The sequence below is a fragment of the Thrips palmi genome, unplaced genomic scaffold, assembly GCF_012932325.1.
Source record: "Thrips palmi isolate BJ-2018 unplaced genomic scaffold, TpBJ-2018v1 HiC_scaffold_16, whole genome shotgun sequence".
Classification (NCBI taxonomy): Eukaryota; Metazoa; Arthropoda; class Insecta; order Thysanoptera; family Thripidae; genus Thrips; species Thrips palmi.
The window spans coordinates 4752129-4767451 of NW_023144625.1; the positions used below are offsets into that span (position 1 = coordinate 4752129).

At 45.8% G+C, this 15323-nt stretch overlaps 1 long non-coding RNA gene across 1 annotated transcript; it reads right to left on the minus strand.

The window, feature by feature from the left end:
* Positions 1-2122: 2122 nt before the first annotated feature.
* LOC117642846 lies at positions 2123-3966 on the minus strand. Its single transcript, XR_004587595.1, has 2 exons — positions 3916-3966; positions 2123-2337 (listed from the first exon to the last, which is right to left on the minus strand). It is a non-coding gene; the product is annotated as an uncharacterized LOC117642846 (long non-coding RNA).
* Between the last annotated feature and the right edge of the window lie 11357 nt (positions 3967-15323).

Below are 15323 nucleotides of genomic sequence, written 5' to 3' on the forward strand. Positions count from 1 at the left end.
ACCATTCTCAGAGTAGTCACCCGCTCCTACGCCCTTAAGATTTGCGAAACAGTTGAAACTTTGGAATGACTGCCTCAAATTTCTTCTTTGATGAAAGTATTATATTCACGCTAAAACTAACCGATCTAACGTTTGTAGTCTGAATTTCGGAGCCAATAACCTTGTTACATAATAAACAAGTGAACTTAAAATAAAATAAACATGAGCCCTCTAGTCAAGGCAGCAAGAGTCGAAATGTCAAGGCAATGATAGAAAGCGGCAAGTTAAAGCCACTTGATAGCTGCATCCCTTGCCGTTGTGTGTCAGCGCAGCGGCAGCGTGAGTCACCGGCTCGCTGGCCGGAGAGAGACACGGCTTCCCGCTCCACTGTCTCGCAGAGCGATGCCGTGGTGTAATGGATAAAGGGCAATGGCAGTGATCAAAAAAACTCGGTTCGAGGCTCGTCTCGGCGACCTTTTTTGACGGCGGTCGCACTTAGTTCGCACCAAAGTCGCACCAGGTGGAGGGCGGAAATCGATGCGAAAAATGAAACCTTTTCCTATCAACTTCGCACTGCCGAACCAGTGCGAAAGAAGGTTGATAAGAGTGCGACCGGACTCACTAAAATCTCACTTCCATTTTTGGTAAGGGCAAACAACTCCTACAGCATTTCTACAGCAGAACTCCAGAGAATTCGTCTTATTGCAGAAATAAAACGTAAAAATCTCCGAAAGAAATAAAAAATCTGAAAATGGCCTTGGCATAGTTGAATTATAGTACTTAATGTACCTCAACGACCACTACGAACTGCCTGCGCCGCTTCAAATCTCTTACCCTCCCCATGCCCCAGCCTGTGACCCCCTACCCCTTTTCCCCCCGCCTGTAACATCTCTGTAACATCGCGGCTGTCATCGACGCGCACCCGAGTGCTAAGAGAGCCCGCCGCGGCCAGGCTAGGCCTCGAACACCGTCGATGGCCGGCCTTACCTGGACGGGATGGCCGCGGGTAAAGAGGGGGGCAGGGGGAGAGAGAGAGAGAGAGAGAGAGAGAGAGAGAGAGAGAGAGAGAGAGAGAGAGAGAGACTGCCATAGCTGGCCGACCGAAGGGGCCCGAGCGCCTGTGAAGTAGGCAAGACCGGTCGGCGCACGGGCGAGCCATTTGGGTTGCAGGCGTTCCCAGCTTTCGTTTTTCGTGGATCCAGGACACTTGTTCGAACAATATCGATTGCATTGTTCAAATGGGGAACCTTAAATCTTCAACCAAGGCCAAAAAGGGGTATCTGAACAATGCTACCCATGCCGTGTGGAGCCTGTTCAATAAAAAACTGCCCGCGTGCACTTTGGCCAAAAACAGAATTTGACCTATTTTTATGAATTTTCAAGTCGCTGCAGCTCCGAAACTAGACCCACACCCAACAATTCCGAGATCGTAGCGTGTTTGGGCATGGTATGGACTACTATTTCCGCTATTCGGTTTGGATTTTCACGATATGGGCATAGGCCGGAAAACTCACTGAAAATTGGTCCAAAAAAACAAATTTTCTCCGATTTTTCACACTTTTCACCACCTTTACCTAGGCGCATCTCAAATCCAAGTACATTTTCTGAATCCTCACAGTATTCCCTATCAGAAACCGTGCTGGGAATCATCGTAGCTTGAATAGTGACGGAGTTATCGGCCAAAACGTGAAAAAGTGCGAATTTGCTCAAACCACCTAAATGAAGTTTTGACTAAAACTTTGAGGGCGCTTTCCTCAGGAACTACTGGACCGATCTGGCTGAGATTTTGCACAGAATGTTTTTTTGATAAGGTCTACCTACCAAAAAATTTTCATCATGATCCGAAATGGTGACCTACAAAAGTGGCCGATTTGGGATGGAATGCCCCTATTTGATTAGTCCGCACCCCAAGACTGGGCGTCAAAGGTACCCAGAAACTGGCCGACATTTGACACCCTAAAAAGTGGGGCGGGCGACAAAGGCGCCCAGTTTCTGGGCACCCCATATGTAGAGTGTAGGCGATGAACGGGGAGTTCGGAGGAAAAAAGGAACAGTTTTCGCCAAGTGGGTGCCGGTTGCAAAAGTATTTCGATTAATTTTTTTTCAGAAAGACGGGCAACGGTGGAGACAAAGAAAGTAAGTATTTCACCTAGAAGATTTTGTTTATTGAGGACATGGTATGAAGTGCCGAGTCACACGGAAGCTTTAGCCACGACTCTTGGCGCTGAACGACGACTTGGGTGATCCCTTCGATGACCCGGAGCTTGAGCAAGCTGGTGAGCTGACGCCAGAACCGGAGGAGTGGTACGACCCCTGTGGAGTCATGACCCTCTGCCTTGAGAGGCAGGGCCCCGCCATCTGAAAGGGTTCAAGACGTGCCTTCCGTTATCGTTGCAAAGTTTTTACTGAAAATGGGTGCACTGGAGAGAGGGAGCCCACTGAGAGAAAAAAGTACAGAGAAGTACAGAACATGTCTGGTCAATAAATTGCGTGGACTGTCTGTACCTGTCCAACTATACTGAATTTGTGTTTCTTTTCGGTACCCGATTACATTACTTTATATGGCACTAGTCTGGACGTTCCGTACTCTTTTCTTTACTTCCGTACCGTAAATGCGGGTAATGTGGACCACCCCTGGAATTCTTCTAATTGTTCGGTTCGAGCCAAGGTACTTATTAGTTCGGATGCCAGTGGCCGAAACAGTTTTTGATGCCAACGGTAGGCGGCATCACCGATCATATAGTGTTTTAGGGGTGGTCCACATTACCCGCTTTCACGGTACTATATTCTTCTGAATATTTTCCGTAAGGGAAGGTGGGGCTCAATGGGACGGATTTTTTCTTGGCGCTCTACGTCAGAGGGCTTTCGAGCTATAATGGTCGGGGCAGGCCTAAATTGTGCATTGACATCTAGCCTATCATATCCTGAAGCATTCAAACTTATTTCGATACGTTTTTAGGCAGGAGAGATATTTTTCGTAGAGTCTGCACTTGTCCCAATGTGGACAGTACCGGGGCACATTGGGACAGATCCGGGGCACATTGGGACAGCAATGAAAAAAATGTGGATCTAAGTCGTGCATATTTTTTCGGACCGCCAAGTTGTAGAAAAAGTTATGCTGAATACAATGAGCGCAGACTCGGATCTCTGAATCCAAGCGTTCGGAAGATACGCTGCTTTCAATGGAATAGTACTATTTTTCGTGTTTTTTCGCCCTCCCTACTCGAGAAAACCCTGAAGTAATGACTTTAGAGACCACATGCATAAGATATCTTTTATTTGTTTGGACGAGACAAGACAATTACGATTCATGTATTTTTGGTATCCACATGGCCCAGTAGCCTCACCCTGTCCCAATGTGAACTGAGCCATTTTAAAACGTCAACTCGGTCTGTGGCCCTTGACCTCAAGACCAAGCTGCGCGCGTTGACCCTTTTTGACGCCCATTGCACCAGGGAAGACATTGCTAACCTCGGTACAATCATCCGACGTGCATTTCAGACGCTAAAAAGAAAACAAAATTCAAAAATCGTGCTACTTTTTCATCGTTTTTCGTGGAATCGAACTTCCAACCCACGTTTCTCATTCAGAAAGCGCCCAGTTCTGTCCCCTAGTTGTGAAAACAGTAAACCAAATAACGCTCTATCATGGTCAATTTTTCGGAGAACCTGACATAACTGGAAGTTGGAAATATTGAAGGTGTCCCAATGTACCCGGTGTCCCATTGTACCCCACCTTCCCTTACAAAAGTACGGAATGTTTAACAGTGGGAGAGAGAATCTTTTTTAAACGGTCTTTACCGATTGCAATCGAAGGTTTTTCCTTAAATCTTCAATGAAAATCCAAGAAAGATCCGTAGCAGAACCCTTCGTCTTGTGCGTGCGCTGAAGCCGTGGTAACATTGAAACAATGCCATCGTATTCAGAGTGTACTCACCGCCCAAGAGAAGAGCGTCAGCAAGGCCACCAGAAAGAGGCACGTCCTCATTAGACAGGGAAGCATTTCTGAAAAAGGCTCTCTAAATCGAAGCGAGCGGCGTTTCGCGCTACAAATTGGTAACCGGCGGTTCTAGACTAATTCGACCCCGCTGAACACGAATTGCCCGGTTACCAAGCTCGATTTTTTCATTTTAGCCCTCAAATCCAAGATGGCGGCCAAAATGGCGCCCAAAATGCCCGAATCGCAGTTCTAACGCGCTGTGAAGCCCACACTCACGAGTTGTTGGTTGGTTTTCAGTTAGATTATCATTCAAGTAACGCGATGGGTGAATTTAGAGCCATGGGCATGAGTGTTAGGGGTCAAAATGCAAAGATGGCGTCAGAAAACGTCAAAAATCGCTTATAACGTCACATTTTGACCGTTTTTGCGATAATTTGCTGATTCTGTGGCCGTTTCAGGTCTTCCTTCGACTAGATAAACCAGATTTTAAGTTTGCATGACCTGTTGTCACCTAAGCTAGGGGCCAACAGGCCAAGATGGCGTCCGAAAACGTCAAAAATCGCTCGAAACATCACATTTTGACCATTTTTGCGATAATTTGCTGATTCTGTGATTTTCTAAGGTCTTCCTTCGACTAGATAAACCAGATTGTAAGTTTGCATGACCTTCTGTCACGTGAACTGAGGGTCCACAGTCAAAGATGGCGTCCGAAAGAGTCAAAACTTGCGCTTTCTGCGGATTTAGTGCCTCATTTTCCGTGAATCTGGAGGAATTATGTAGGTGGTGTGATTCCGTGCATAGGCGGTCATTTCAGGTCATTCGGGCCTTGCGTCTGAATTGAGGTTGAATGGGTAGCTTGGGCAATTCAATTCTGTTTTAGTGAACGAGGACCATGTCCTCGTGTGGACAAGTGACAACATCGATCTAACTTTTGTTTTTCTAGTTTTTGTATCCTGCTAAAGTGTCGTTTTGTAAGTCCCATCATGGTCAGGAACACCTATTAAACAACTTTGCCATACTGTAGTTACTATTATTCTTCACAAAACTACGGAAGGTGACCTTTGTGTCATCATTTGTTGAACTCGAAACATCCTTTCGGAAAATATCAAGCGTGTCACCACGTCACCTAAGCTGATTTCACAACTGACGTTCCACTGGGATTCCTTTTCGTTTAAGAACCCCCCGACCGCTTGGAATCGACAGAACATAGGAAACACAACCGGAAGCCCGTGCCCGTGGGACCTGGGGCGGCCAAACAACGCTTCCAGCCCGTCAGAAATGTTTAACGGGTAGGGTGTACAAATAGATGTAAATTCCGTTTCGGACCATAGCTCCCTCCTTCCGAGAGACAAAGTTGCCACAACCTTCGCTAAAAAGCGATGTTTCGGATGCTCGAAAAGACACCGTCAACAGTTTTTGCCTATCTTGTATCGCAGCGGGTCAGCTGATTAAACACTTCGCTTTGTAAGTTCCGTCATATGTAAATTCCGTCATGATTTCTGAAAGCTCCGCCGCATTTCATAGGGTGTGAAAATGAAAGTCAACTAGCGTTGCCACGCTCAGAGGAGTACTGTCCAGACCAAATCTGTCTCAAAAAGGTGAACTTATTTTTATTTTTAGCTACAGCCAAAATGACCTCCTACGCACAGAATCACCCGGTGACGATTTATTTTACTGATAGTGGCAGATAAACGTCGTCACTAGATAGGGTATGGATTAGGAATACAAAATAATCCTTGACAAAGGATACCTAAAATTTCGGTTTCTTTTATAAAGTGTCGTTAGTAGTAAAGGTGGCCGGGCACCTTTCCTACTGTCGTCAGCGGTAAAATCTTTGTAACACAGTGATTACAAACGTTGAATGCTGAACATGTTAATCTTCGTTAGTAAGTATACAAGGTAGGTTTACGCCAGACCGCGTCTTGTCGTAACAGGCTTCGCGTTGTCTCGCTGCCTGTTTCTCCAATCCGCGCCTGGCGTACCTACCTTGGCCTGCGACGCTAGCCTGCCTTCGGCAGGCAATGGCTTCTCCATCGTCGATTTTCCTAACTTGTTGCGTGCTGGGGGGCTCTATGCCCCCCAGACCCCCCTCCATTCTAGGTAGAGTTGCTTCATCTGCAGATAACTCGATCTTGACCCTTGTAACTTTTTCACTTGTCCGGGCTGGGGGGCTCCGCCCCCCAGACCCCCTTTCTTCAAGACAGAAGCAATCTGCGTACACAAAACTCGATTTTTCGCCGTTTTTTCAGTGTTTTTTGGCTATAAAAACCGAACCAGTTGGGCCAGGATGGTGAAATTTCGCGTGTGCCGAGCCAAGGACATACCCAAAAAGTGTGCCAAATCTCACCGAGATCGGCCGAGCCGTTCAGGAGGAGTAGTGCGGACACACACACACACACACAGACAGACAGACAGGAAAAATTTTTCAACCCCACTGGAGTAACAGGCTTCGCTATCGCTCAGCCAATGAAGACTTATTTGGTAAGCCTGTTAAAGCTCGACACGCTTCTAATGTCCGACAAGGTAGGTTTACGCCAGACCGCGTCTTGTCGTAACAGGCTTCGCGATGTCTCGCTGCCTGTTCCTCCAATCCGCGCCTGGCGTACCTACCTTGGCCTGCGGCGCTAGCCTGTCTTCGGCAGGCAATGGCTTGTCCATCATCGGTTACTCCTAACTTGGTGCATGCTGGGGGCTCCAGACCCCCCTTCATTCTAGATAGAGTTGCTTCATCTACAGATAACACGATCTTGACCCTTGTAACTGTTTTACTTGTCGAGGCTGCGGGGCTCCGCCCCCCCAGACCCCCCCTCCTTCAAGACAGAGGTGACCAGCCTGCAGAAAACTCGATTTTTCGCCATTTTTTAGGTGTTTTTCGGCTATAAAAACTGAACCAGTTGAGCTAGGATGGTGAAATTTCGCGTGTGCCGAGCCAAGGACATACCTAAGAAGTGTGCAAAATCTCACCGAGATCGGCCGAGCCGTTCAGGAGGAGTAGTGCGGACAGACAGACCGACAGACAGACCGACAGACAGACAAAACTTTTCAACCCCACTGGAGTAACAGGCTTCGCTATCGCTCAGCCAATGAAGTGAAAGTCACAAAAAATTTAACATTGGAGATACGGAGATAAAATCCAGAAGTATCAATAGAGAAAATACTAGGATGGTGAAATTTCGCGTGTGCCGAGCCAAGGACATACCTAAGAAGTGTGCAAAATCTCACCGAGATCGGCCGAGCCGTTCAGGAGGAGTAGTGCGGACAGACAGACCGACAGACAGACAAAACTTTTCAACCCCACTGGAGTAACAGGCTTCGCTATCGCTCAGCCAATGAAGTGAAAGTCACAAAAAATTTAACATTCGAGATACGGAGATAAAATCCAGAAGTATCAATAGAGAAAATATTAAGGATCACTCTAAATGTCTTACGAAGAAATTTCCCATAATACGATGGTGGTTTTTCTTCATATTACGAAAGTTTTTCTTCGTATCTTACAACGAAAAAGCTAAGAAGATTCGTATTACGAAGGAATATCGCTTCGTTAACTGCAACATACAAATAACATAGGTAAAATTTCATCGTAAGACATTAAGAGTGGAGTAAGAAATTTAAAAGAGGATCATCACACGTCGCCGTTTGGGTCACTGTCGATTTCAGGTAATGAAACTATAACTCCAGTGTTGCTGTTAGAACACTTAACAAACTACTCATTTGAAACCTTATTTTTCTAAAACATTAGAAAATAGAACATTGATTTGTTTTTACGATTTGATTTGGTTTTGACATTCCATATACGCCTTATGCCACCCTGATCCATTCAGGCTTTAGGATCGAGGAGATACGGGAGATACAGAACGTGCTGAATAGCCAAAAATAGGAAAAGTGTACTTTGGAGCGATTTTGGAGGTTTCCGGACGCCATCTTGGCCTCTAGGCCCCTAGCTTATGTGACAACAGGTCATGCAAACTTACAATCTGGTTTATCTAGTCCAAGGAAGACCTTAGACACTCACAGAATCAGCAAATTACCGCAAAATTGGTCAAAATAAGATGTTTTAAGCGATTTTTGACGTTGTCGGACGCCATCTTGGCCTGTTGGCCCCTAGCATATGTGACAACACGTCATGCAAACTTCAAATCTGGTTTATCTAGTCGAAGGAAGACCCAAAACAATCACAGAATCAGCAAATTATCGCAAAAACGGTCAAAATGTGACGTTTTAAGCGATTTTTGAAGTTTTCGGACGCCATCTTCGCATTTGGGCCCCCAACACTCATGCCCATGGCTCTAAAATCTCCCATCACGTTACTTGAATGGTAATCTAACTGAAAACCAACCAACAACTCGTGAGTGTGGGCTTCACAGCGCGTTAGAACTGCGATTCGGGCATTTTGGGCGCCATTTTGGCCGCCATCTTGGATTTAAGGGCTTAAATGAAAAAATCGAGCTTGGTAACCGGGCAATTCGTGTTCAGCGGGGTCGAATTAGTCTAAAACGGCCGGTTACCAATTTGTAGCACAAACCGCCGTTCGCATTGCAGATATCTGAAATGCTTCCCTGTCTACATGGCGGTGCCGTTGCGGAATGGTTTACAGAGAAACCGCTGCGCTGCCTTTGTGACTGTTGTTCTGACTTGCCCTTTTAAGGCCCTCACTTCTAGCGCGACACGATTCCTATTCGGTTGTGTTTGACGTCAAAGACGATGACTCACTGTTAAAAACTAGGAGTAAGGGAGTATGGGGCGATTTGTAACAGATTTCGGAATTCCCTATACAAAATTAAGAACATTCTGCATATCGGTGTCAAACTTGTGCCAGTTGAGCAGTCTGGCCCTTCATCTAGACTGTGCAGCTCCATTGGATCAATCTGAAGTCCGTAATCTTTGAAATCTAAGACGTTTTCCAAACCCTTGCATGCTGTTACGAATCGCCCCAGCATGGGGTGATTTGTAACAGCCATGGGGCTTTTCATAACATCCTACACATTAAATGAAACATCGTCGGGAATGGTATCTCCTCCACCAGTTGTTCTTCGGGTGTCCTGCGGACGTCTAAAAATCTACATTACAAGATGCCGTTGCCCGCCTGAGCATTAACTGATAGGCTTTGTCGATCCTAACCTCACTTTTTTCAATTTTAGAGGAAATCATAGAATAACTCGCTTTAAAATGCATTTCGAGCTGTGTTAATGTATTGGAATAAAACAGCAGATGATTCGAGAAATAATTCAAGCATTTAACAGCAAAAACTACTTACATTCTTGTTTTTATACGGGTCTGTTACGAATCACCCCAAATGCCTGATACGCAAGAAATCCGTCCCTAACTATCACTGGACAAAGTAAAAGCAACTTATGCCACGTGTTAACATTGTAAAGGGGTCACGCTTCAAGGCCCCAACGGTACTTCGATGGTGATTCATACCTGGGGAGCCTCAGACAGAAACTTCCTAGAACTCAAAATAAAAGATTTGCCTGTTTGCCGAAATTTCGGTGTACCCTATATTTCAGACGCCCTCCAAAACTATACCTGAGCACCGATCACATCCGCTTCGATTGTTCAAGGACCCTGTACTTGAAGCGAAAGAGGGGCCAAACTCAGATTTTCCTCTGCTCCCTCCACTCAAATTAATAAACGCATTTGTTACGAATCGCCCCTGTTACAAATTGCCCCATACTCCCTTACGCGCCGTTTTGTTTGGGCGCGTAGTAGGCGAGCGATGCGTCTGTATTCTTGTAGAAGATGGTGAAGAATATATGCAAAGTAAGGCCAATACAGGGTCAATGTGAAACTCAATTTTAAAAGTTTGGTCACAAATTGGTAAATTTTGGGGAAAGTAAAGGTCTGGGATGAAATTGGAAGTCATTTTCGTGATCAGCACACCAAAATCTGCAGGAAACTATGTAAAACTCGATGTAAAAATTTTGGTCCGAAATTGGTAAATATTTGGAAAAGTATAGGTCTGAGATGAAATTGGAAGTCATTTTCGTGATCAGCACACCACAAACTGTAGGAAACTATGTAAAACTCAATGTAAAAATTTTGCTCCGAAATTGGTAAATATTTGGAAAAGTAAAGGTCTGGGATGACATTGGAAGTCATTTTCGTGATCAGCACACCAAAAACTGTAGGAAACTATGTAAAACTCGATGTAAAAATTTTGCTCCGAAATTGGTAAATATTTGGAAAAGTAAAGGTCTGGGATGACATTGGAAGTCATTTTCGTGATCAGCACACCAAAAACTGCAGGAAACTATGTAAAACTCGATGTAAAAATTTTGGTCCAAAATTGGTAAATATTTGGAAAAGTAAAGGTCTGAGATGAAATTGGAAGTCATTTTCGTGATCAGCACACCAAAAACTGCAGGAAACTATGTAAAACTCGATGTAAAAATTTTGGTCCAAAATTGGTAAATATTTGGAAAAGTAAAGGTCTGTGATGAAATTGGAAGTCATTTTTGTGATCAGCACACCAAATACTGCAGGAAGCAATGAAACACCGAGGAAATCTTGGTCCTAAATCATGTAATTCTAGTTGAAAGTATGGGTCTTAAGTTGTTAGGTTTTTTAAGAGCGTTTCCTGTTCATGGTGTCATGCCATGAACCCTGACCCTGTTACTCAGTCGAGTAACATTTAACAGCCAGCATTGAATTGCTTAATACGATTCACAAATACTTCAATTACCATTCGATATCTCCTTGTTACTGAACTTATGAATACGCAATGTTATTAGTAATACCTAAAAAGCCTTTCTCCCTTTTAGTTTAAACTAGTGGATTTAACTATATTGATTTATCTGCATTAATTAAAAAGAGACATATTTACAGGCAGGCTGATTTCAACTACTGTACGGAGAAGACCTTCTGTCAGATCCAATGAATTGTTTCATAGAATCCAATGTCGAGGCCACTTATTGCTAAACGCAAGTTTATCTCATTCATAATGATAGTCATGGTGTGTTATTTAATCTTTGAAACAGTTTAGCAAAAGTATTTACCTAAAATTCTGAGTAAATTAAAAAAAAAAGCCAACTCAAACCATGACCAACACAAATTACCAGTTGTCGCAGACAATGTATGATTAAGTTAAAATTAAGAATCGTCTCATGAAATCATATGACCAAGTCAGTGAATCGTCTCATTGAATCTGATGTCAATGTCAAACCTTGAATGCGCTACACTCACTCATCATATGGTTTTCTTTAAGGTTAGTACTATAGTAAACTCACAGCATTGCAATGAAGCCTTTTCCCAGAATCAGTGCCAAGAGTCAGCAAAGACTATTTATTTTGGCAAGATTAGCATCTGGTTTGTACTCATAGAATGTATAAATATATTTTCTAACTGTTATTGAGCAAAGCAAACAACTAAAAAATAAAGTGTCTGAGAATATAAATGGAAATACACTCACAAAGGTTAAAAAGACCAAATCATTCTTGCAATTATCAAACACACTCCACTGACTAAAACATTTCCCCTGTAGCGGGGGAGGGGAGGGGGTGGACGGACGGACGAAACGCGTAATAATTGTCACTTTCATTTTCCGTATTTCACTGAGTTGACACTCCGGAGGGGTTTCAATCATTCTTAAATATCGAAAAACTATGACCGTACTCACTTCTAAGCCCTTCTGCTCTTTAGTTTGTTTTATTTGCCAATGTTTTGCCAGGTCCCGTATTAGAGAGTCGCGGCCGCAAGTATGAAAAATTGCTACGACCTGCCAACCACTGCCAACCTAACCACGCTAAGAACCTAATTCAAAAAGATGTTTTGAATATTTCAAACTATAGTAATCGTGAATATAAGACAAGGTAGGTTTATGCCAGACCGCGTCTTGTCGTAACAGGCTTCGCGATGTCTCGCTGCCTGTTCCTCCAATCCACGCCTGGCGTACCTACCTTGGCCTGCGGCGCTAGCCTGCCTGCGGCAGGCAATGGCTTGTCCGTTGTCGGTTATTTTTTAACTTGTTGAATACTGGGGGGCTCCGCCCCTCAGACCCCCCTACATTGTAAATAGAGTTGTTTTATCTACAGATAACACGATCTTGACCCTTGTCACTTTTTAACTTGTCGAGGCTGGGGGGCCCCGCCCCCCAGACCCCCCTTTCTTCAAGACAGAAATGGTCTATCTGCAGAAATCTCTATTTTTCGCCGTTTTTTAGGTGTTTTTCGCCTATAAAAACTGAACCAGTTGAGCTAGGATGGTGAAATTTCGCGTGTGCCGAGCCAAGGACATACCCAAGAAGTGTGCAAAATCTCACCGAGATCGGCCGAGCCGTTCAGGAGGAGTAGTGCGGACAGACAGACAGACCGACAGACAGACAGACAGACCGACAGACAGACAGACAGACAAAACTTTCAACCCCACTGGAGTAACAGGCTTCGCTATCGCTCAGCCAATAAACTCCCCCTGGGGGAGATTTAGGAGCCTTCCGGTGCGAAATTTTGAAACTATTTGTGCGGTAGTTGCTGAGAAACGTGAGTGAGTTACAGACAGACAGACAGACAGACGCACGACCAGTCACTTTTTGGTACCCCCAAACACGGCATGGGCTCGCTATCGCTCGCCAAAAAGTCGTGTTTTGGGCCGATTTTAAGCAGCTACTGCGTCCGATCTGAGGCGGGCCTTCGTATTTTCTCAACGGTCATTTGATCTTTGGACCTTCCTTTCGCATGCCTTTGTTGTGGAGTGCGATTATATGCCTTAGTTTGGGAGCAGTATTGTCTCAAAGTTGATCAGAACGGTCAAAAACGCCTTTGATAAATCGTGTTTTGGGCCGACTTTAAGCAGCCACTGCGTCTGACCCGAGGCGGGCCTTCGTACTTTTTCAACGGGCAGTTCGTCTTTGGACCTTCCTCTAGCATGCCTTTGTTACGGAGTGCGATTATCCGCCTTAGATTGGGTGCATTATTGGCTAAAAGTTGATCAAAACGGCCAAAAATGCCTTTAAAATCGGTTCTGATCAACTTTGAGCCAATACTGCACCCAAACTAAGGCGGATAATCGCACTCCGTAACAAAGGCATGCTAAAGGAAGGTCCAAAGACCAACTGCCCGTTGAAAAAGTACGAAGGCCCGCCTCGGGTCAGACGCAGTGGTGAGTGGCTGCTTAAAGTCGGCCCAAAACACGATTTATCAAAGGCATTTTTGACCGTTCTGATCAACTTTGAACCAACACTGCTCCCAAACTAAGGCGGATATTCGCACAGGGAGGACAAAATACCGCCTCGGATCAGACGCAGTAGATGCTTAAAGTCGGCCCAAAACACGATTTTTCACGGACATTTGTGACCGTTTTGATCAACTTTGCGGCAGTATTGCTCCCAAACTAAGGCAGATAATCGCTTTCCGTAACAAAGGCACGCAAAAGGAAGGTCCAAAGACCAATTGCCCGTTGAGGGAGGACGAAATACCGCCTCATTCCCCTTTAGGGCCTTTAGGACTCTAGCTCGCTGTCATGCGCATCACAGATTTTCATACCTGTCGACCCATACGGACCCGCGAGCCCGCGAACCATTTAAATTTCTACCGGAATCGCGAGAAAATCTTGTCGGAATCACGTGGGAATCATTGAAATCACGTGGGAATCATGGAATCAGATGGGAATCTCTGAAATTACAGGAATCATTCTGGAATCTTCAGGAATCTTCAGGAATCTGGGAATCATTTTGGAATCTTGGGAATCTTGAAATTGGGAATCGTGTGTACGCGAAAATCGGGAGTGGGTAACCCCTCGAATCGGGGCAACAAGACAAAGGCAACGGTGCTAGTTTGGAGCGTATTTCTAGTGTTTGGGCGAGTCGATCAAGTTCCCCCCGACTTGCCCCCGAGTTACCCCTGAGTTACCCCCAACTTGCCCCCGAGTTACCCCCAACTTGCCCCCGAGTTCCCCCGGACTTCCCCCGGACTTCCCCCCGAGTTCCCCCGGACTTCCCCCCGGACTTCCCCCCGGACTTCCCCCCGGACTTCCCCCCGGACTTCCCCCCGGACTTCCCCCCGGACTTCCCCCGGACTTCCCCCCGGACTTCCCCCCGGACTTCCCCCCGGACTTCCCCCCGGACTTCCCCCCGGACTTCCCCCCGGACTTCCCCCCGGACTTCCCCCGGACTTCCCCCCGGACTTCCCCCCGGACTTCCCCCCGGACTTCCCCCGACTTCCCCCCGAGTTCCCCCCGAGTTACCCCCCGAGTTACCCCCGAGTTACCCCCGAGTTACCCCCGAGTTACCCCCGACTTCCCCCCGACTTTCCCCCGAGTTACCCCTGAGTTGACCTGGCCCTCAGTTTGTCAGGGGTGTTCAATAAAAAACTGCCCGCGTGCACTTTGGCCAAAAACAGAATTTGACCTATTTTTATGAATTTTCAAGTCGCTGCAGCTCCGAAACTAGACCCACACCCAACAATTCCGAGATCGTAGCGTGTTTGGGCATGGTATGGACTACTATTTCCGCTATTCGGTTTGGATTTTCACGATATGGGCATAGGCCGGAAAACTCACTGAAAATTGGTCCAAAAAAACAAATTTTCTCCGATTTTTCACACTTTTCACCACCTTTACCTAGTCGCATCTCAAATCCAAGTACATTTTCTGAATCCTCACAGTATTCCCTATCAGAAACCGTGCTGGGAATCATCGTAGCTTGAATGGTGACGGAGGTATCGGCCAAAACGTGAAAAAGTGCGAATTTGCTCAAACCACCTAAATGAAGTTTTGACTAAAACTTTGAGGGCGCTTTTCTCAGGAACTACTGGACCGATCTGTCTGAGATTTTGCACAGAATGTTTTTTTGATAAGGTCTACCTACAAAAAAATTTTCATCATGATCCGAAATGGTGACCTACAAAAGTGGCCGATTTGGGATGGAATGCCCCAATAGTGACTGGCCCTCTCCCATGGTAGAGCATGCACAGGTGTCTACTTCCTGGGCGACTAAGCTGCCTAGATTCTGGGCATCTTTGGCACCTAAGGCGCTGCTGAGCCATGGGTGAAGGCGGTCCCTTGATGGTTTATTTCCCCCTCGAGAGTAGGCGAAAAAGGTGCCTAGAAACTGGGAGACATTTGGCACCCCCAAAATTGGGGCGGGCGACAAAGGCGCCCAGTTTCTGAGCACTCCAACTTTAGCGTGTATGTCTGTACTAGGCTACCTGAGGAAACCCGCATCGGTTTTTACCGTAAAAATTTTCGAATACTTGAGCCTTTCTCAGTTTTACTTGGAGAGTGTTCACTCGTACGTGCACCTGTCTGCGGCGTCAGCACAGCATGAAGCACGATGTGGCAGCTCGTGCTACACTTCAGCGAGAAACGCCTATAAAGAATGAACCACAGCACCACGCAGTAGTCTGAGGCCAACATGCGACTTCTCCTTGTCCTGTCCCTGGTTGCGCTCCTCGCGGTAAGCGCAATTTCCAAGG